This window comes from Anas acuta, chromosome 3, assembly GCF_963932015.1.
Source record: "Anas acuta chromosome 3, bAnaAcu1.1, whole genome shotgun sequence".
Classification (NCBI taxonomy): domain Eukaryota; kingdom Metazoa; phylum Chordata; class Aves; order Anseriformes; family Anatidae; genus Anas; species Anas acuta.
The window spans coordinates 102,991,855-103,013,472 of NC_088981.1; the positions used below are offsets into that span (position 1 = coordinate 102,991,855).

Sequence of the window (21,618 nt, forward strand, 5' to 3'; positions counted from 1 at the left end):
AGGCTGTGAATACAGATTCAGTGATGTTGTTGTAATTACTGTACTAGACGAGATGGCTCATTTTAGGATGGGGAAAGTAGTAGTTACTAATAGAGCATCTCGTAAAAGAGATTTTAATTAAGTCAAGAGGCAAAATACAACAACAGTCTGCGTATAGTAGGCATGCTGTATCAAAGATCCCCAGACTGAGGGGAGGATTAAGCTGGTTTTGGTTCCCCCATCAGCCTAATTCTTGATTTAAGCACTTGCCAAAATAACACCTGCATCATAAAATAGGTGAATTCCCATACAGCGATCTGTGGAAAGTTTTTGGCCTTTTTTTTTTTTTTTACATTGAGATGAAAATTGCATTTGGAGTGAACGGGTTAATTCCATGTGCATTTGTATAATGAGAGAGAGATCCTTAAAATAATGGAAGTGACCCAGATTCTACCTCAGTTCTCCCTAATATAATTAAGTGCTGGGCACTTTTATTCATATATACAGTGCTATCCATCTACACAGTGCTGTTCATGTCGGTTGTTCCTGGCAGCAGTTTCAGTGGCTTTTCCCCTGTCCCGTTGAGTCCCTCGGTGGTGGCCCTGTGAGGCTGCTCCCCAGTAAAACCCTCCGATGACCTTCCCCAAGCTCCCCAGCCCCTGTGCCTCCCTGGGGCTGGCCCTGTTCCCTACCCCAGCTTGTCCATGCTTGCAGACTTCTCCTGCAAGGAGCGAAGGGGTGACCTTCAAAGTCATCCCAGGGTGACCCTTCGACCTATTCTCCATCCCTGCAAGGCACCAGCCCATTTTTTTCAGGCTGGGCTTCAGCTCTGGGATGCAGCATGTCAAATGCTTTTCGTGACCTTCTTCTCTGAGTAAACAGCAGCTTCCCTGTGCAGGCAACGCAGCCCTTCTCAGGCTCTCTGAAATCACGGATCAAACCAAAATTGGCAGGGACACTAATAACGAAATGGCAAAGCAGAGGGTGGGTAGTAATAGCTGAAATGTAATGGGTCTGAAGATATGCATTCAAAGGATTCTTTTTGTTCTTTTGAATAATGCAAACATATTGGCTTTTGGATTAGAGAAGTGCTCAAATAGATTAACTTGCAGTCCAATTAGTCGTCATGTATATTAATTTAAACTAGCATTTCTGAGTATATCGATTTCAGTTTCTAACTCCCTTGAGCATTTTTCACTTTAGGAAAAGGATGTTTTTTATTGCTGGCTGTTGTTCTGCTGTAAAACCAAACTGTGAGCATTTTTTTACAGTTTGGGGGGAAGGGTTAGTGGCTGTGTATGCACAACAAGGGGATTCCCCAGACGCATGGGAACTTTCAGGTTTATGCTTTGCAGTCAGTAAGGGCCCGATACCAGCTGCTGAGATTTCCTTGTTCGTGATGTAGAAGAGACACCGTCACTTCAAAAGCTGTGGTTAATGGTAATGGTTTTATGGCATTTTGGCCCTACTGTGTGCTCTCCTCACTGCGTTTCATCCACTGACTGTCTCTGCTACTGGAAACCATCACAGTTCTGTTTGCAGTACCCCCCACCCATGCAAGGTGCAACCAATCTGTGCCCAATTTGGAAAGCCAGAGTGCGCTGGCTTGATCCCTAGTGCTGCCTTTGGAGCTGATGGTCCATCAGGGCTTGTTCATGGACACCCCCTCTGCTTCCATGCCATGATCAAAGCCCCTGGTTTATCCTGCATCAGGTGGGAACATCAGGGGCTAATGCTTAAACTTATACCATGGGCTCGGAAGGAAAGGGTGGGCTTTTCTGGCCACATAAACATCAGGTACCTCTGTGGGCCTGTGCTGCTGAGTACGTAAGACCTTAGACTGGAATCAAAGAGGCATCAGTTCATCTGCCATAGATTTTCATTTCCAGCTCAGGTAGGTCCATGCCAGTAAGTATAATTTTAGGAGCTTGACTCCACTTGGAATGTTATTTATTTCTGTTTTACTTCAGTGTGACTTAAGCACTTGGATTTAGATCTTCTCTGTTTCTAGAATGTGGGTCCTTTGTCCCTTATTTGCTGAGCCTGGCAAGTCTGCTCCCCAAAGAGGTAACTGTATACGTTAAATACATAGTGTAATGGGACAAGGTTATGAGCTGTCATAAAACTACTAATTTTCAGTAAAACTGTGGCACAGAAGTAGTAAACAAGAGTTGAGGATCCCCATCTGCTTATACAGCTTCATTGGGATTTTAAAGTGGGGAGCAGAGCAAGAATATGGTGGCATAGACTAGACTGTAACTCCTGATAATTTTGTTTATAATGCTCCTTTTGAATGAAAGATATTTTGTGAATGTTATTTGTAATCACTCAATACTTCAGAGCTACCCTGCTATTCCTGACTGTCATTAATGGGAAGAAAGCAGACCTTTTGGAATTCAAATGAGATGCAGAGAGCATCATTCAGTGGGCTGACTCCACTTTTGTTGGCAATCTATCAAATACGCTGCCAGTGGGAGTCCGATGCTGCAAGATGAAGAAGAGTCAAATCCCCTGGCCCTGCTGCAGCCCATGCTGGTTTTCAGCCAGGCTTGGAGACCAGTTACTAAACATCCATTCTCAGCCACAGCTGGTGGTGGGGCTGATCGTGGCTGCTTGAAATTCTCTGCAAGGTGAGAATGTTTCACTGGTGACAGGAGAACCACTGAAGGCTCCTGGACCGGTGTCTGCAGCATCATCAGCATTTTAATCAAAAAGATCCTCGGAAAAAACATTGCTTCTACCTGTAACATTTTTGTAGCCTTGCAGCCTGCATGTTTGTTTTTTTTCTTATACTTTTTGTTTTTTCTCTTTTTTTTTCCCCCCTCAGGCTTATTGCCAGTTTTTAATAATGACCCAGATGTCATCTGTTTTCACTCATAATAATGCGCATGACATTCTTGGGGTCAAGTAACCCTGTTTGGTTTGCTGGTTTCTTCCATCCTCTTTAGGTTTCACCTAACTAGGAAATTGCAGGGTATTGGCTTGTTTTGGGGTCAGAAAGCAGTTTCCCAGGGCCAGAGTTATCTGCCCATGTGTTCAGGTCTGCTGCCTGGGCACAGTCCCACAGGTGGGGATGCTTTGTAGGGTCATCCAGACACAGCTGCTAGAGCTGGTTCTGCCATTTAATGCCAAGGCTGCTCAGAACCACTCCATCCTGTGCTGCCTGAGAGATCCCTCCTCATTTTGACTGCTCTGCATCTTTCAGCGGCATCCCTCAGCTGCTTGGCTTCAGTTCTGGTACTGGGCACACCAGCAGCATCAGCCTCCTGCCCTCCTCAGGAGCCCACAGGCTCCAGCTTTGTACTTCACTGCTGTCCCAGGGCCCTCTGCCTTCCTGCTCGTGCTTTCATTGTGAGCACAATTCTTGTCCCCAGCTGAGGGTTTCAACACAGAAAAAGGAAAAGAACAGGATAGAGGCTAGTTCCTGGAGCTAAGAGTTCATTCCTCTTCCACCTTTGAAGATAAAGCGATGAGAGGACCAGGAGGGATGGATGAGGAAGCCCAGGGGCCTGCAGACGTACCAAAGGGAAAGTGAAGGAAATGGCTTACAGATGAGTCAGCCAAAGGCACCTTCCCCCCACCCAAGTGCCAGGGGAACAACAGACTGCTGGAAAGCACCTGGAAGGGCTGCAGGAGACAGGTAGCAGCAGGTACATTCTGTTCTTAAAAACTCTCGTGTACTTTCTTTTATGGTCAGGTAAAAGCCAATGCACCCAAGGGGAAAAAAAATAGGTATCAGAAATATTGTCCCGAAGTTTTTGAGTGCTGTGTCTGACCAGGAAGGGCTGAACCTACCATGAGATTAATAGATAACAGTGTAAGGGGAACAGTAAGGGTTCACTTCAAAATGAAAATAAGTTTTTTTCTTGGGTGTTACTGCACCCATCCTGGACAAGGTTTTGCTCTGTGTTCAGTGACCACCTGGACGACAGGAGCAAGGCGGTCTGAGCTTTTAATTTGCAGACAAGACACAAGCAGTATTAGCTGAAAGTGCTTCAGGGGGAAGGGTGAGAGTTCAGAATAACCTTAAAGAAAAGAAAAAATAACAAACACAACAACATACTAAATCTGTAGGAGGTGAGTCAAGGACAGCAAGGATGGGGGAAGTCGAGGACCCTGAGTGTGGGTGGCAGCCTTGCATCAGGGGAGGGCTGGCAGAGGCACAGGCTCAGGGAGACCCCTGGCATGAGGCTGCTGGGGGAGGTGGAAAAGAAAGGAGGAATCAGTTCTTGGTGGATGGGATGAGGAGCTTAAATTTGCAGGAAAAAAATTGAGGTTACACTTCAGAAAGAAACTCCCAAACCACCAGGAAAGCAAGGTTGTGGCAAGGCAGGAGGAGGAAATGTTTTCATTTCTTATGTCTCCATTCTGTCAACCACCAAATTATTAACAGCTGAACTATTTCCGATGGTGGACAGTCTTGTTCATCCGAATTGGTTTCAGGCGAGTGTCTCTTGTTTTTCAGAACAAAGGGCAGAGATCAGCGCTGTCTGTCTCCATGACAGCAAAACACTTATTTTGTGGGGAGGGGAACAGTCGGGGAGATCTAAATCAGGAACCTTTTGGCTCTTGGAGCCTTGTGGATAAACACTGTTTGTGCTCCTGGCAGATGTCCTTAGCACTGCCCTCAAAGAAAACGAGATGCACGTTGGGCTGTGAGTGAGTGCAGGGGTGGTGCAGGGCAATGCACTGGGCAACGCAGTCCCAAAAAGGGCTGGAGGAGAGGTGACTGCCTCTCCTTGCAAAATGCTTGAGAGCTAATGAAAACAAGGGCTAAATAGGAACCTGGCACTGCTGTTAGTGTTAGAAATGCTCCTGGTGTGCATTGAAAGGCGTGTGGCCAACAGGTCAAGGGAGGTGATCCTCTCCCTCTACTCCGCCCTGGCCAGGCCTTACCTGGAGTCCTGTGTCCAGTTCTGGGCTCCCTGGTACAAAAAAGACAGGGATCTCCTGGAAAGAGTCCAGCGGAGGGCCACAAAGATGATCCAGGGCCTGGAGCATCTTCCCTATGAAGAAAGGCTGAGAGACCTGGGGCTGTGCAGCCTGGAGAAGAGAAGACTGAGAGGGGATCTCCTCAATGTGTACAAATACCTGAGGGGTGGGAGACAGAGGGATTTGGCCAACCTCTTCTCAGTGGTTTGTGGGGACAGGACAAGGGGCAATGGCCACAAAATGGAGCCCAGGCAGTTCCGCACCAACATGCGGAAGAACTTCTTCACGGTGAGGGTGACGGAGCACTGGGACAGGCTGCCCAGGGAGGCTGTGGGGTCTCCTTCTCTGGAGATATTCAAGGCCCGTCTGGACGCCTGCCTGGGCAGCCTGCTCTAGGGAACCTGCTGTGGCAGGGGGGTTGGACCCGATGGTCTCTGGAGGTCCCTTCCAACCCCTACAATTCTGTCATTCTGTGTGATTCTGCAATAAATGAGATGTTAAGCCTGAAAAATGGTGAGACCGAGTCATTCCTTGTCCCTTACCCTCTACTTGCCATCCTGAGCTTGCTCTGCTCATCATGGCCCTCCCTCACACCCAGCCACATCCTGTAACAACTGTCTGCAGGGGTGCATCATTCCCAAGGGGCTCTTCAGGTACAGTGAATGCCTGGCGAGGTGAAAGGCAGTGTTGCGTTGCTGTTGTTGTACATTCTTTTGAAGTTTCTGTGAAATTGGAGATTTAAATAAGGTATGTGGGTGGATTTCCAGTCGAGCTGTAGAGGTGCCATCTGAATGCTAAGTGTCAGGGTTGAAGTCTGGGCCTCAGAGCTGCTGAAATGCGTTTTGTGAGATGGAGTCAGCCAGTGGTCAAGCACACTTGAATCTTTTATGACTTATTTGATAAATGAGTCTTCCATTGCTATTCTCGTAATCAGGCTAATAGATTGAGTTTTTGGATTGCTTTCCAATATCAGTTGGCAATTCCAAATGTCCAAGCTCAGGTTCTGTTACTCACAACACCAGAATTAAATATCTCAAACAAAAATGTAAATCTTGCTTGCTTCTCCATGAGAAACATTTCCTATTTAATTTCTGAGATGTTACCAGTATCTATGTGATTGTTCGGGTGCATATCCCTGCCTTTATGGTGATACAGCCCTTCCCAGAAATACGGTGATTTGAGGAGCTGTAGTAGAGCGAGGGAACAGCGAGCATGGGGCAACACATTCCCACCTTCCTTGCACTGTAACCTGTGGCAAGGAGCTGCAGAGATGTTTCATAGTCAGATATTTTCTGCGTGCTCACCTTTTCATCCAGTACAACAGCTGGAGAGCATTAAACTTGCTAGGAACCAGCTTCAACAATCACCTCTTTTTCCTTCCCCATCCCACTTAGTCTTTGTGGCTCCCTGCTTCATTGTCCTCCTCTGCATCTCTCCCAGCCCCAATCTAGGCTGCTGGAGGTGGAGGACACTTGACCTGTGTGCCAGGAGACATTTCCTGCATGGCTCCAGTCCTGCCCAGACAATTCTTTTTGTGTTCCTTTCTTCTCTCCTTAATTTTATGTTTCTATTTGTAACAGCTGTTGTGTTGATTGTTTCTCAAAAACTCCCATCTATTAAACATATGGAAAATGATCATTTAAAATTCATTGTTTTGTAGGATTTGGATTTTTTTCCATGTATGTCACTTCAAATTTATCCATAAATTAACTACCAACTTGCTGCTCAGGTGCTGCTGTGAGGTCCTCCCAAGACTCCTCTGTTGTCTTCCAATTTTTCTGTTCTAAATAACTCCGTATCATCAGCAACATTTTTCACACCATTAATCAAACTCCTTACAGCTCATTACATTTATTATATTTTCAGGATTTTTTTTTCCTCAGTGGTAATGGTTTGTTCAGAAACCACCATAACAGAAGTAAAGCAAGAACGGTTCTTCTCATGTTTATTTATTCACAGTGAATTTAATTTTTCATTATAGAAAATCATGTTGCTTTAAAAACAAAAGATATTTAAAGCAGATGTTGTTCAGAAACAACCTTAAAATTAAACTACAATAACAAAACTGATGATCTGTTTTAAGACATGAAATGATGACAAGTGTATTGAGGCCATAATATCTGAAAAATTAAGTAGACATAAATAAAGCATAATATTTAAAAATGACATTGCATATTTCCAAAGTTTGAAAAAGAAAGAGCATTAAGCTCATAAGAGTCATCACACAAACATCTAAAACAAGTTTTTTGTCACAATAATAAGACAGTTTTACAGCTATTTCGTCTCAGCAGGATTTCAGTGGAGTTTTTGTTTCAGCACGTTCATCTAGTTTCACTCAATGATGAGTTAATTGAAAGCTGAAAATCTGTTTGGAAATAGAAAAAGCAAAGTGTGATTTTCTGCACTAACACAGAAGTAGAAGTGAGATGTTAGGAGACTACCTCGACTGGCTTTAATGTCTTAAACAACCTTGTGGCCAGGCCAGTTTGTGGAGTTATAGAAAGGCTTCTATTCAGTCCAATGGTTTCTATTCAGCTCAATCCTCTCACCTTAGAAATATACGTATGTTAATAGGTGAGTCACTTTTTAACAGCAATTGCTATTTAAGATTTAAATCATTTCATATTTAAATAATATACAAATCGCTTTTTAAATGTTGCTTTGTGCTTTGTAGCTATTTTTAGCCAAATACTGCTTGACCCAATTTGCCTAGAAAAAAAAGTCACAAGCGAATAGAAAATGTTTAATTTATGCTTTATGATAGGAAATTATGAACTACAGAAAAAAACTGACAATCTGGATGTTCAAATGCAGTCTGTCCTCCAATCCTCAGAAAGTACCGTGTGTATCTACATCTTTTATTAAGTTGCAAAATGTTGTATCATCATGGGTGAGAGATAGTAGTATTATTATTATTTTTTTAAGTTTAAGTAAAATATGCAAAGTATGATTGAAATTGATTTGTTTCTATCTGCAATTGGCAGAACTAGTTGAAACTGTGAAAACTGCAAGTGGTCAGTCAGCTCTTTAGGAGAAGTTTTGCTGTATGCGTACTTCAGTCTTGGCCAGGTCAATTTGATCAGAGTCTTGGCCAGGGCAAATTTGTGTAGTCCAGTGGCTTCAAAGGAGCAGCCACGGCCTTGGTCTTGTTTATGCACACACATCTTTTAACTCTGATATAAAGGAAATGTAGTAACTGATCCTGTTGATAATGGGCTCCCTCCTTCACCTGCCCCCTCCGAGGCATGAATTAGCTGCCTTCCTTCTTCTCTGATGAGCTAAACAGGGTGGCCCTCTCAAAGGACGATTCAATTAACATACAAATATCAGATGGTGCAGAGAATAGCTGACACCTCTGTCTAGCCCTTGGTGAACTCGATTCACAAAGCATTGTAAGCAAAATAATTGCTTCTTTTTGGAGGCAGTAATAGCTGAGCACATTACGCTCCGTGTTCAGGAAGAAATTATCACTACGCTATCAGACAAAAAATCAGAAATTAATGAGAAACACACAATTTTATGTCAAGGAAATACAAAACAAGGTCATGTAATTTCTGCACATAATTGTAATAATGTAAGGCCTAATTCTGCAGGACCATGAAATTCACTCACTGAAAAGGAGTCCTGATCATGAGGGTAATTCAGGAGTGGGCTCCTCTTAAAATAGCAGTGGTGAATAACACTCCTCACTAGATTTAAGCTGGGGTAACAAACCACTGCAGTAAGCATTTAGATAACACACACACATTAGATTCAATCTTAAGATGCATATGTGGATAATGACATTTAAAAGTTTTGGGGAGCCAGCTGACTGGCTTTTATCATGTGTAGCTTTTTAAAGCTAACTGCAAAAGTCATCCTGATCGGGGGAAGAGCATCTCAGATGCTGATTTGAGGCAGAGTTTTAGAGTAGGCACTCTCACTCCAAATCAGTGGTCTGCTACAGTCAGGCAGATTTCTTTCGACTGCAGTATTTTTGTGGATGGATGAGATCAAGGAGACAGAGCTAGTCTAAAAGCAGACCAAAAAAATGTAGCAAGTAAATAAATAAATAAATTGCTTTTTTCGCAAAGAAGAGATGTTGGAAAGGGAGGATGTCAGATGCTAAAATACATACTAAACTTGTCTGAACCAAGTGCCTGCAGTAGGGTTATTAGTGCCAGAACAAAGCTTACATTGGTAGTGTGGCACTATGAGCTAGTGCCGTGCTCCTGGGGCAGCTTAAACAGACTGCTAACAAAGCTGGTCCTTCAAAACATGAGGAGAGGAGGAGAAAAAACAGTACTCCATTCCCAGGATCCACTTACTACCTTGCTCTTCCCTGCCCTCCACTCATTGCTGGTGTCCAGGGCGAGCAGCCCCAACCTTTGCCAGCATCTGGGTGCTACCATAGGGTAAAAAACAGCATACAAGTGGTAGTTGGTTACATCAGCTATGGGAGAAAGAGATGTCAATATGATTATGTGACGTTGACCATTACAGTCCTGAATTTCAGAAATGAATGTCTTCGTCATAGGCACGCCACTCTGTACCTGGGATTATTGGCAGAATTTTAATTTATATGTTAAATACAGTGCATTCAGAGTGATGGTGTGATATTGCAGCAATCTTCTTATCTTTCCTTACCAACATCAGAAACAAAAAATACATTATGCTGGCATCTTCATTATTTATAAGTTGTTTTCCTTATTCATCACAATAATTTAATTTCTTCTCCCCTTCCACGTGCATATGCAACATATCAGCAGGGTTTCACTATTTTCTCTTTTATTGTCCAAGATTAAATTTCTTAGAATTCTATTTTCTCTACCAAATAAGACTGACCATGCAGTCTGATATTGCTTCTTTTCTGAGAGTATTAGATTTCTCAACAGATAAAATATGGATGCTATTAGATGGCATTGACTTTTTTAAAGCTGCAAGTAGTAACTGATACAATCAGTAACACAGACCATTTTAAGCAACCTTTCATCTTGTTCTGATATTCCTAATAATTCTTTAGCTCAGTCTGATACGGAAATTAATTTTACATAATGGGCAAAGACATATTTATGGAGTCTTGAAAGAGCACAGCTTCTTCTGAGTTATTGAGGAGAGTTGCTCTATTTTCTTGTTGAAGTTTGTGTCATTCTTTCTGGTAAATGACTAATGATGCTATTTGGCTCCATGTGTTAACATTTTGTGCAGTGGAAGATCTGGACAATATGAAGAATAGTTATTACAGTCGCTCTGTGCAAGGTTTCTATCTCCTGGTGAAGGTCTGGAAGAGGAAATAGCCAGTCCTCCACCGAGCCTGTGACAGTAACTGTAGAAAGGGCGTGTGGCTGGGGATGAGGATGGTGGGATGAAGTCTTGCCTGGCAGCTGGCTTGTCTAGATAGGTTCAGAGTCAACTTGATCATGTGCATTTGGGGTTGATCTGGACCTTGACATCTGCAAGGAGAAAGGTTTACGTGAAGACCTAAAACACCCCCAAACCAGAGGTACCGTTTTTTCCTCCCTTACCATAGGGAGAGCAGATCCCCATGGCCAGATTAACTAGTGCCAGAGGCTCCTCCAAAAAGGGTCCGCGGATGCTCCCCTTGTTGAGAGGTGAATATCTATGTCTGCATGTGGGAAAGAGGACGTGTGGAGGTAGAAGAATGGCTGGTGGGAAAGCTGTGCTGGTAATAGAGATGTAAAGCTGTTGCTTCGTAATGCTGTTACACTCAAAGGGCAAAGCTTGGGGCTCTGCTGTGTTGAGTGCTAGGTAAACACATAATTGCCATGAGCAAATGAGAGCAAATGTCAGCTTTGTTTTGAGGTGAGCACCCCTTTCTAATTAAGGGTAAACTAAAACCTTTGACAGGCCCAAATTGCTTGGAAATGTCACGTACTGAAGCCTGGTTCAGGGTAACATAGAGACCTACTTTTGGGGTAATTGAGAAAGGGATTCATGAGTTATAATGTACAGTCATGAAAGGTCTTCTTTCATCTTGTAACTCAATCTTGCATTTTTTTTTGTCTTTCAGAAGTTTGAACTGAGAATTTAGGAGGCACTCAAAATGTTCACTGGTAACAAAACTTGACATTTTTCTAGCACTTAATATAGATAAAGCTTGTATAGTCTTTAATTTTATGTTACCAAATATGTAAACTATTAGAGATAACCTGTATTTCATCAAGGTTTGTATTTTCTCTGTGCCTCCAGATTCTTAAAGAAGAAGGGCATTTAAAGTACCGCAGCCGTGTGGACTTGGAGTTACTCAATAATTTCCATTCTCAAGTTTGGCTTTCAGCTGCTTGTGCCTTGTCAAAGGAGATTGGATCCAAGTGGATTACGTATTACATTGCCTGTTCTCAGAGCTGGTTGATTTGCAAGCTTCAGCAAATCTGATCTAGCAAATTTGGAAAAAGTCTGACACAAACAAGTTTAATTTCCTTAAGTCAGAATTCTTGGAGCTCTTGCGCCTAGACTGCAGTGCCTCATTTTTGAGCAGGATTTGAAGCTCAGGAGGAGGATCTGATTCAAGGCTGGATCAGTTAGCAGTTTTCCCTCTCACCTAAGTCTGGCAAAGATACAAACCTCTGAAAAACACGCTGCTTCATGTACCCTTTAGATGTCTGGTGGAGTGGGTAAGTTCTTGGATGATTCCATCTCCAAACCCAAAGCTCCAGCCCAGCTTAATCTCGGGAGTTCTTCCTCTGTGACTGAGCACTGAAGCCAAGAGCAAAGAAATGCTGTGCTTGCAGCAGAAGCATATGGATGCATGAGGAAGAGCTGTGAAGAGCAGACAAAGACGAGGCAGACTAGTGAGTGGGGAACAGATGTAAAGATAGACAGGGGTGGTCTGGCTGGTAGGAACAGGGGCAGAGAAAAAACATAGGAAAGACCTGGGACTTGGGCCATGAGAAGGTGGTGGGCAGGCAGGTGGGTCTGTAACCATTGGGGCATAATTCTAAGATCTAGTTCCGGGGGAATGGGTTTCTTTAGCATCCTCCTGAACAAATGGACTGGAAATAACAAATAAGCATGGATATCTTTCTGCATGGAAGGTAAGAGTCTGCCGTCACTGCTCCACCAGCGTAATTTGAAGGGTTCCACAGATCAAAAGAGTCCACTTTGGGTAACTACTAATGAAAGGCACCTGGGGTACCCCACAAACACACACGACGACAGGCCAGCACCTCAGAGGGAAGCAGAAAAGCTTTGAGACATTTCAGAGGAAAGCCTCCTTGGTCACTGCTGGTGGACAAGGCCACCTCGGAGGAACGTGACTGCGGTGTTAGGCAGATAAGTCTCCGGTGACAGTGTTTAAGCAACACTATCAAATTGCTGGCAGGCATGTTTAAGAGCACTCTAATATCTTATATAATAGCAGCCGAGGACTGAATGGCTTTGCCAAACTTCATCATCGCTACTGGGACAGACTGGTAGAGCACATCACACCGCAGCATGCATGATACTTCACGAGGGAAAGGTGCAGGAGGGAAGAGATATTGAGCTCAATAACTTCTGCATCAACACCAGCTGCAGAAAATGGTGAGCTTCAAAGACTTCTGCTTCAAAGACCAGCCTGAAGGGTTTGCCATCACAAGGTGAACCCTTCCACTTACTTGCTAAGTTAAGGTCTTATGTTTCCTACGTGAGATTAGTGGTCTTGGGAGGTCTTGCCTTACAGAGAGCCCAAGGGTGCACCCTCATGGGGCGTAGGGGCTGTGAGAGCACCTGGCAGCCTGGGCAGAGCCCCCGAGGAGCAGCACGAGGGGCTGTGGCTCTCAGAGCTGTCTGATTGCTGCCGTGACACCGATACCCATGGGGGACCTGCCTCTGTGCCCCGAGTTCGGCCACCGTGATGGGCTGCCATGCCAATGGTCCCACAGCTGTCACGTCTGTAGAGCTGCTGGAAAATAGTAGTGGATTGGCAAGAGTAAACTCAAATAATTGAATTCACTCATTTGGAAAATTTTTCTGAAGCCTTTTTTGACTTCTTGCACACTTTTAACATATGCATATACTGTAAGGGCTAGGAGAAACTCTCTACGCAGGTCATGAAACAGACCTTTGGACGGCCTCTCGGGGAAATGTGGGGATATTTGAAACAAGACTGAAAAACTACTTCTCTGGGGCATTGCTTTTCTGGCAGAGAGATGGCTTAAATGGCTATTTTGACCAGCATATCAACAAGATAAAATGTTTCAGAGTCTTACTTTTAAAGCAGAGTAGACTTAAAAACTCTCAAATTAGCATATATTTCATTTTGAGGGCTGCTTCATCCACACTTTGAGTCCAAAATGAGGGACAGGTCTGTGGTCCAGTCACCTGCAGCCTTGATTCACCAAAGGGAAGAGTTGGCCCCTACCCTGATCCAAGGACCTGAATAATGTTTGGGTTCCTCTACATCAGACAGAGCTCATCAGGCATCGCATGCATCACAGCAGGCTTTTTCTTGCTTTGCAAAGGGCCACATAATAGAAGTTAGCCTTGAGACACTTGCAGCAGAGAAAGGACGTGCTTGGAACACATGGGGAGCTTCAGCTGCGTGTGTAAAATCTCCTGGAAACACATTTCTAATGGGACAGCCTTTTCAGTCAGTGCTAATGATTTACCTTGGAAATATGACTCTATAACTCTACTCAAGTTCTTTGTGTATGTAACAAAAGATAAATTACGAGCTTCAGAGTGAGTCAGTGCTGGCTGGTGGTGTCTGAGAGGGTCTGCAAACCCGCTCCAGTGGTGGCTGCACCACATTTCTATGAAGGCTGGTTCCAGGGCTGATGCTGCCAACATCATATACTCCCATCACAGCAGCACTCTGTATCCACAATTAAAAACAAAAGCAGGAGCTTGGAGCTGAATTTGGTTTTCCTTTTCTTTTAGGCTCATTATTTTTTTATCTTGTTTAATTCTCAGGTCACCACTCAGGAGCTCCCGTGGGATGTTTTGTCTCCCCCTCCTCCTGGGAGGATGGTTATACCAGGAGTTTCCAGCTGTGCTCAAATGCTGTGCAAATATGAACTTTAAAAAAAAAAATCCATCTTTTTAAAAGGTGAGAGCCAGGCATCTGTGCAAAGAGCTGCAGGAAGTGATGGATGAAGTTGGGAAGCTTGCTGCAAACACCAATGCTTCTGCAACTCGATCTGTTTGTTTTGCGCTTAATTGTGGCTTAGCTTAGAGTGAAGCTGAATGCCAGCACTGCCAGTCTAGCCCAGAAACATGCAAAACGTGGCAATCCGGCTGCGAAATTCACATTGCTCGAGGCAACCTGCATTTGTAGTCGGAGGGAAAGGCATCCCATCTCGCTGCCCCTGCGACACGCGCAGCCAGCTGTTGGGGTGATGTATATGCTGCTGTCTGCTGGAAGTGCTGGGGATACTTCCCATGTAGAAAATTCCATCAGTGTGACAGATCTCCTCTGCCAACACACCGAAATGGAAAGCCTGCTGCAATCCTAATAGAAATATCCTGGGAGACTCGCAGCTCTGTTGAATTAAGGAAGGAAGAATAGATCAAATGTTTTTTTCTAAGCCCGGTTAACTCCCCCAGAACAGGACACAGCTGTGAATCCCTTGAAGGCAGCACACATTCCCTGCCAAGTTAGAAGGCAATTATTCTTCATAAATCTGTCTTTTTAAATTCAAGTGGATCGATTGCCTCGTCTATCCTTTCCCTGTGCCAGCACCCGGAAAGGCTGTTTGGGCACCACCTCCGACAAAGCACCCCGCTTATCAGAGAGCCACACCACGGAGGCAATGACAGCCCCCTCAGCCCCGTGTATCCCTTTATAACCATGGATATTAAGGTACGTTCGGGTTTTAAATGTTTTAACCAAGAGATTTCCATGCTGTTTTTAAACATTATCCGGGCTCTGGGTATCTGACCTCCGTGCAAAGAAATAGGATGCTCCTACCAATTTATTTTCTAGCTAATAGGCAGAAAAGTGCTGTAAGGAGGCAGGAGAGTCTCCTTGCACATGCTGTCATGGTTGCATCAGCACAGGGCTCCTGGAGTTGTGCTAACTTGGCTCGGTTACAAGGCAGTCATCATCTAATAGCCCTGTTTTGCCACGTCACCCTGGCTCTGGGTGTCAGAACGGTTTCTGCCCTGCCACTTCTGGGCATTCAGCAGGCAGAGAGAAGGAAAAATGGCCTGGTGCAGATGCGAGCAAAGCCTGCATTAAAACACGGGGAAGGCTTGATGGGCTGGGTGGTGTTCGGGGCTTTAAGGAGCTCACTGTGATTTGAGTAAGACGCTGGTCTTGATGTTTTCCCCCTTTTATTCAAGTAGGGATGATGTCTTGCAGTCTTTGTAAGGTGTCTTTTAGGGCCGTGCCGATGACACCCACTGCTGCGGTGGTGTGCCTTCTCTGGCTGCCACTCGGTGGATTTACTAAGGCCCTGAGAAATCAATAAACACTATGAGAATGGGAGAGGAATTAGCATAAATTGTCCTCTCCCACGCTGCAGAGGGACAGCAATGAAAGAAAGGATGTTCATTTATCTTTTTTTTTTTTTTTTTTTTCCTATGACCACATCGGTATATGTACCCTATTTGCATTCCACTGTAATGAACCAAGGCAGGTAAATGAGCTGTTTGTCCTTATCGAGCAGCCTGGAGCTCAGCAGCAGAGATGAGCCTGGGATGTGGTGTGGGATAGACTCAGCAGCAAGCCCTGGGCTGGCTGCTTGGGGGAACTGGGTAGGACTGGGGCGTCCTGGGGATAAATTCCAGCTGTTGCACATTTTTCCAAGGGAAACGGTGTTTTTTAGGCATTAAGAAATATGGGAAATTCTGCTGTTGCTGGGAAACTCCTGTTTTACCTCTGTTTGCATTGTAGAAGGGTCCTCTGGGGTCTTAGAGCCACCCCAATTCCAGCACAGCTGACCTCAAAGCTAGATGGGGTCCGTGCCAGTAAGGTTTGAAACTCCAGGATGGAGATACCGCAGCTTCTCTTGGCAACATTTTCTAGTGCTTGACCCTTGTGATGGAGATATTTCCCTAGCTTCTACTCAGAATTTCCTTTGCTGCATCTGTGACCTCTGTCCCTCATCCCCTTCTTGCACACCTGTGTGAAAAGAAAGCCCAGATGAAGAAACCTAGATGCACAACAACAAACCCGAACTGAAATACTACCCTGATTTTGACCTGTCCGTAATTTTTTGCTGATATTTTATGTGTGTTGCCTTCTCAGCTCCCGAGGAGACTGGAGCACAGCGTGCTGGGGACTTGGTGTGGGTTTTGCTCCCCCTGGATGTCCCCTGGCAGGAGTTGTCTCCCTTTTCTCCCAGCATCTTCACTGCGGGGCTGGCTGACGGAGCTGCGTTTTAAACCCTGAATGTGGGAAACTCTAGCTGTGAATCCTCTGATAAATCATAGAAAAAACAAAGCTGGAAAGATTCGCAGGGGCTCATTTAATCTTTTCTCCAGCCTCGAGGCAGGTTGTGCCGCTTTATCATCTCTAAGCACCACTTGTCTGACCTGTTGGTAGCGTGATGGAAATTTCAGTCCCCCTCCAGCCACCCAGTCTGGCTGTTTGCTGCCCTTACCTGTCAATATTTTTTCCCCACACACCACAGGCATCCCGCTCTGCTTAAGACAACCCATTACACAGCTGGAGGATGATGTTTCCCTCCAGGTTTTGCATCCTGAGGCTGCCAGCCCCTGCTCCCAGCCTGCAGCCAGGCTCAGTGCAAGTGCCACTCCACAAGCTCCAGTTTAACCCCCTGACTGGTGTGGAAGGGTAATTTCACGTTTTATAGGCTCTTGCTCCTCCTTTATCTGCCCTGAAACATCTGGCATTTCCACAGCAACAGTGACACTGTTGATTCATGCTCCGTGTGCGATCCACAGCCGCCCTCTCAGACCTTTTCTTTTTTTTTTGGCAGAGCTGCTGCAGCTGAACCCGGCCTGTGTTTGCACAGCTGCTCGTCCCTGTCTGCCTCGCACGCATCCTCATGGAGCTTCTCCCTTTTCTCCAGGCCTTTTCCCCAACTCGGAGGTCTTGCTTTTGGTTGTCATTGAGCCCTCCCCTGTGCTCCCACTTGCTTCGTGCCGCCTGTCACGTAGTAAGGATAGGCTCCATCTCCACCATCTGTACCCATCGGTACCCTGACCCCATGCTCTTCTTTTTGACCCTAATGGGGCAGAGCAGGATGGGTTTCTGGCTGGCACCCCAATCCTTGCTTCCTCCCTTCAGTTGCTGCGTGTCGTGACAAACAGCAGCCGTGCTGGGAAGTGATGGAGACAATCGCTGCTCACACCACATGCCTTCACTTCAGCACTTTTTCAGTCCAAGGAGTGACATGAGCTTACAGGAGAGCCCTTTACCTTGCAAGATGCCTATGCTCTTAATAAACAAAGTATATGGGAAGTTATTGCTCACCACTATGGAAACAGCACTTGCTGTGACTGTGCCCAATAATACGGGGATGAATAATGCTGTAACAGAGAGGTCATGGAAATGTGAGCTAACACAGGACAGGAGGGTTAATGAACACCGACCATCATAAAACCGTTGTGGGATCTTTAATTAACACAGGTGATTCCCATTTGCCTCGACAGCTTCTCACCTCGTCAATCCATGCAACCTAAAAACACCCTGCAGATCAGCCAGGCAGGAAGGTAATGGTCTTTTTATGGATGTAGCTCATAAAATCCCAGAACCATACAGCAGCCCAAGTTGGGAGGGACCTGGAAAGGTCATCGGGTCCAAGCTTTCATGGGAAAAGGGAGCCTGGGTGAGACTGCCTTGCACCCATCTTAAAAACCTCCAGTGATTGTGATTCAACCGCATCCCTGGGGAGGTTGTTCTGGTGAGTGAGTGCTCTCGCTGTCAAAAATTTCTTTCTTCTATCAAGATGAAACCTCTCCTGATGCAGGATGTACCCGTTGTCCCTTGTCTTCTCCCCTTGAGAAGAGAGAGCCTCCATCCTTATTGTAGCTGCCCTGTTAGCACTGGAATACTGTGATGAGGTCTCCCTTGAGCCTTCTCTTCTCCTGGGTGAAAATAACCAATTCCTTCAATTTTTATTCACGGTTCTCCAGCCCTCTGGTCATCTTCATGGCCCTCTTTGGACCTCTCTGATCTATCCATGCCCTTTTGAATTACGGGGACCAGAGCTGGGCGCAGCACTCCAGGCGCAGCCTGACAAGTGCAGCGGGATGATCACATCTCTGTCTCTGCCAGAAATGCCCAGTTACCTGTGCTTGTTGTGCAGCACAAGCTGTGTGCTCAGGAACTGCTTTGGAGAGCACGAACTGGCACATCAAGTCCTTCCTTAATGTGCTGGATTTATTACACGGGGCTCCTAACGCACCAGTGCTCCCCTGTAATGGGTTTTCTGCACCAGCTGGGTGCTCTTTGGGGTCAGGCAGGCCCCTCTGCCACTCTGCACGTTCCTTTGACCGGGAGGTAAAGGACCCAGCACCTCGAATTGGACACTACAGAGCAATGACTTGCTCAAAAACTGGAAATCTGGAAGAAAAGCCGTGCATTTGCTTGCTGGTGACTCAGTGCTCGGTGTTTTCAAACTTCCCAGGCAAAATACAGACCAGAGACATAACTGCTAGGAAAAGTGAAGGTCTGCTTTCCCCAGCAGCGTGTGAGTCCCAGCACCTGGAATCCAGACAGCCCTGAAGTGACAAGGTCTGCAAACAAACTGGGATTTTATAGGGCCAGTTGTTACACGGTAGGTGTGGTAATAGGGGCTGGGGTGCTTAAAGCAGTGTCATAACAAAATATTTTGGAAAATATCGCTCCACATGTACACCCGGGGCATGAATGCTAACCTGGAATAATTTCCTTTGTTTCAATGTTTTCTGTATTAAGAAGTGGTATTTTAGATTTCTACTCGCTTTGTCTGCCCAAGTGCAGGGGCTGCTTCGGCTCCCCAGGCTGCGTCTGTCTCGGAGGAGCTCTGCAGAAGGCAGAATTTGACCCACTGCGCTCAGCTGTCCTACTAATACATCTGCCTTGGGTCCAAGCGTTCTCCCGATTTGTGCTATAATTATCCTAAAACTAGATTTTTCTAAATTCCATTCCCCCGTAGCTTTTTATAGCCCCGGGAGTTAATTATTCAGAGCCGTGGAAGTTCTCGGCAGCGCTTTGCCCAGGCGTTTTTGGACACTTGAGGCTGGGACGAGGGAATGGCTTTGGCCACACGTCCAACCCACTGCATTTGGTGTTTTCTCCTCTGACGGCATCTCCTTGGATCTTCGGGAGGCACTGATGGTCTCTGAGCCTGCTGTGGGCTGTATTCACACGCTCTAACATCCCAGGGGTGGGAATGAAGCAGGGCAGGGATGCAGAGGGGAGGCTGCAGGAGCTGGGGAGAAGTCAGCGGTGCCATTTGGGTGGCTGGGGGCTCTGAGCAGCACCCCGCTGCCCTCGCAGAGGCAATCCAGCAGCGGCAAATGAGGCTGAGCCTCTCCTGCCTCCCACATCCTCGCTCGGGTAAGTGCAGGGAGTGTGTACTTTAATTAGCGATGATACATGAGGGAGACAGGAGATGAAGCAACGCTCAAATTAAGTATCTGCAGAGCTGGTGAGAAGGCAAATATGAGCTCCCAGACTTGAGGGATTATTATTTTTTTTCTTTCAGTCCCTTCTTCCGCAGTGATGGTTTGGGTTTTAATTCAAAAAGCAAAGGAGCTGTTGCAGGGGGAGGGCGACGGATGCCCACACGTCCCCGCTGTCAGCGAGTCGCAAGGCAAACCCTGTAGGTTTGGGGTCTTTCCTCGGGGGTGGAGGCTCCAGCAGAGCCCCGCTCCTCTCCCCCATGCCTTGGTGAACCTTGGTGAACGGGTTAACCTTCCATTACAAACCTGTTGGTTAACGTCCTGTGCTCCTAAATGACAGAATTTCTATTTGCTGTTGTAAATAAATAATACTTAAATATTGGGTAAAGGGTGCTGCACGCTGCAATATGGCTATGGAGTGTTTTAAATGAGTAAATACCAACCATTCACAGCCCCTTTTGCTACGATTTCACTTTAATAATGACTTCGGTGTTTCGCTATGAGTCAGGCAACAACAGAGGAATCGCTGAAGAAATTTCCCTGAAAACCTCTCCGAAAAACCAGTTATGAGTCAGAGGAAGCAGCAGCATGTCACTGGTTCAGGCCCTGCCTGTTTGGCTCCGTGCAATTTCAGAAACCAGATCCCCCACCTCGGTCCAGTGTTTGGCTCGGGTTTGTCCCCTCCCAGCAGTCGTGGCTTGGTTACCCTTTTACCTTCGACCGAAAACCGAGCCTTGCACGCGGTTAGGGGCTGGCAGTTCCCGACAGGAGCCCAAAGCAAAGCGGCGTTTGTTTGTGTTGCTGGTGAGAGGTCACAGCTGCAAGGGCAGATACTGGCTGAGGCCAAACCGAGTTAATTAGGCAGCGCTGCGATGCCACTGCTCGATGCAAAAGGTGTCCCCGTCCAGCACTTCCTAGGATCTCATCCAGTAAAAAGGGTTTTACCTCTTAATCTGCCAGCATGAAGGAGCAGAAAAGGTGTCTCCAAAAGTCTACCAGAGCTAACATGGTTTGGATACCCCGTTACAGGACCAGCAACCAGACTTTTCCAACCTGCCTGGATACCACTGGACATGAACAGGGCGCCTGCTAATTGTGATCCTACAAAAAACGTAGCAGCATCTGCATGGGCAGGCGGCGAGGGCACGGACCCTACATTGCTCCCCATCACAGCCAACCCCAGAGGCTTCCCCAGGGCCCACAGGGATGGTTCTCAAGCTGAGGCCAGCGAGTGAAATGTGGCTGAAAAATGCTTGAAATGAAGCGTGTCTTTCACTGCTTTAAATCAAGGCTTGAGACCGCAGAATTGGGACGTCCATGCAATAGCATGGGGGAACTGGTGATTATCTAAATGTGCAGTCAATACCCCCCCCCCATTTAATTATTAGTGTGCTTTTGTCAAATGCCCAACAATGTGATTACCCTATTAAAGTATTTTCTCCAGGCATAAACCTCCTTTTTAAGAAAAATTACTTTCTTCTTATTTAAAAAGTTGTTAATTAATACTTTTATTGTCCTCCCCTGCGATTTGCTTTCTCTTAATTACCAACAGGAGCAATACAAGAGCACTCCATTGCCTATGCCAAAATTAACCTGGCTTCTTCTACATTGCTCTGAATGATCCACGTGGTTTTGCCTTTGAATACGGAGACCCTGACCCCATGAGAAATGATGCCAGGACCCTCTGATTTCAGGGCGGATTTGTGCAGCTGGCAGGAAGGTTTCCAAATCCAGCAGCTTGCTGTGAGCGCTGGTCGAGGGCTGCAGCCCCAGCATCCTGACGCCGCCGTGCTGGCTCTGGACAGCATCCCGGAGCACGCAGCGTGGCACAGCACTAAAATAGCATCTTGTTGGCTCAAACATCCCAGAAAGCGCTGCCGGGTTTCCTTCTTCTCTCCTTGTTCAGCCACAGGAAAAAACGCGGTCTCAGGAAAACTGAAAAGTTGCAGCGGGGAAACATCGGTTTTGCTATATTATTATTTATTGCCCTGATTGAACCAAAGCTCTTTGTTCTGTTTTGCTTTTTAAAGCTTTTGTAATGCCAGGCTAAAACATTGATTTTCATTTAGACACACCGGTAGTTTTCATGCTTAATTTCTGGTTTTGTTCATTTCCCTTTTGTGGTTCAGAATAGAAACGAGTAAGATATTTTCTGCAGCGTGGAAATACTCGATTTCGCTTAATCCATCCCACCTCTCTCAGCAAAGGTCT

General features: G+C 45.9%; 1 long non-coding RNA gene across 1 annotated transcript; it reads left to right on the plus strand.

The window, feature by feature from the left end:
- Positions 1 to 2,970: 2,970 nt before the first annotated feature.
- On the plus strand, positions 2,971 to 20,746 carry LOC137854754 (uncharacterized). Its single transcript, XR_011095376.1, has 5 exons — positions 2,971 to 3,629; positions 10,922 to 10,964; positions 11,101 to 12,432; positions 13,804 to 14,692; positions 16,776 to 20,746. It is a non-coding gene; the product is annotated as an uncharacterized lncRNA (long non-coding RNA).
- The last annotated feature ends 872 nt before the right edge of the window (positions 20,747 to 21,618 follow it).